General features: G+C 38.6%; 1 protein-coding gene across 1 annotated transcript in view; it reads right to left on the bottom strand.

Annotated features, from left to right (window-relative positions):
* LOC101846032 (retinoid-inducible serine carboxypeptidase) overlaps nt 1-1369 on the bottom strand; it is a gene marked incomplete in the record, with an annotated part of 15060 nt that overhangs the window by 2980 nt on the left and 10711 nt on the right.

Raw genomic sequence — 1369 nt, 5'->3', positions numbered from 1 at the left:
TCCCAAAAAACCTGAGTTCAAGAATGTCCTGTCGGAGATTTGAACCAGGCCAGATGCACCAAAGTCCAGCAAGATATAAACTGCACCAACGATGCACCCAGTAGACTGTGTTTGGAAAGAAAAGAAAGCAGGCAAGAGAATAGATCCACACTATATATTATTTAAGTTCTTCAATGCACACAAAGGTGTGCCAATTGACTACCCCGAAAAATCCAGATAAACAAACAAAAAAACCCAGAAAAGCATTAATTTTCAGACCCCGTATGGAAGCACTCAGACTGGGACTCAAAATTTACAGATCGTGACGTCTCATACAACTTGTATCAAAAAGTCGGGCAAAACGCGGGCAATTTCAGAAATCCATGTTACCGCATTCAAGCAGAAAATCAACACTCCTCTTTACACATTGGCAATCACCTTGCTATTGTTAACATTTTGGCATGAACCATGATGTAGTTCTGTATGTATCACAACTGCAGAAGAAGCCACAAGCATCAACATCCTAAAACAAATGAGAAGCCAAAGGCATCAACAGACCCAGCTATATTGTATGAGAGTGGGTGCTATAGAAATTATTTGCACTATGACCACTATTACTACTGTGATAATTAAAGGTATTATTACTACTTTGATAATTAAAGGTATAACTAACTAGGCTAGGCCTGGGAGGTGCAGTAAACCAGTCTATTTGGCTGTACATCAACTCACTATCTCAGAAAATTACAAAATTCTATCAGCCCAGTACCTAGTTTTCAGAAATTTGACATCAAAGATTTTTCGAATACAAATTCTTTGAACTTCTTGATAACAGCTCTGAATAATCGCACAATTTAGATATAGCAGACAGAACATTTGGTTTCTGACATCATGATCTTAGTAATTTTTTTAAAAGGCCAAAAATGTCAGATAGAACCTTGTAGTTCTGAGGTAGCAATATTTGTGACTTGTCTGTTTTGTTTTAGTAGAGGTTATACGGCGCTCACAACTGCATAAGGTCATCTGAGAGCCAGAAGATTAGACAAGAGAGTAACAAACATAAAAAAGGAGGGGAGATAAGGACGATAGATGTTTGATAGGAAAGAAGGAGCAAACCACACCAGAGCACCCACCAACCTCCCACATTTGTGACTTACCCAGCACATCACAGATCAGGTCCAGCTGTCCACTGTACACCACCACTTTCAGTGGAGTGTTGTTGATGAGATCGTTCACTGAAATATCCACAAAAAAAAGAACCATCATAATTGTCTGTGACTTTGTTTCCAGAAAGCAAAGAAGTTTTGTTTTTTGTAAAGATTTTACGGCGCTTGCAACTGCATAAGGTCATATGAGCACCAGAAGATTAGAGGTGTTACAAGAGAGTAACAAA

Source organism: Aplysia californica, unplaced genomic scaffold (genome assembly GCF_000002075.1).
Source record: "Aplysia californica isolate F4 #8 unplaced genomic scaffold, AplCal3.0 scaffold00691, whole genome shotgun sequence".
In the NCBI taxonomy this organism is placed as follows: Eukaryota; Metazoa; Mollusca; class Gastropoda; order Aplysiida; family Aplysiidae; genus Aplysia; species Aplysia californica.
This window is presented reverse-complemented; position numbering and strand designations above follow the sequence as displayed.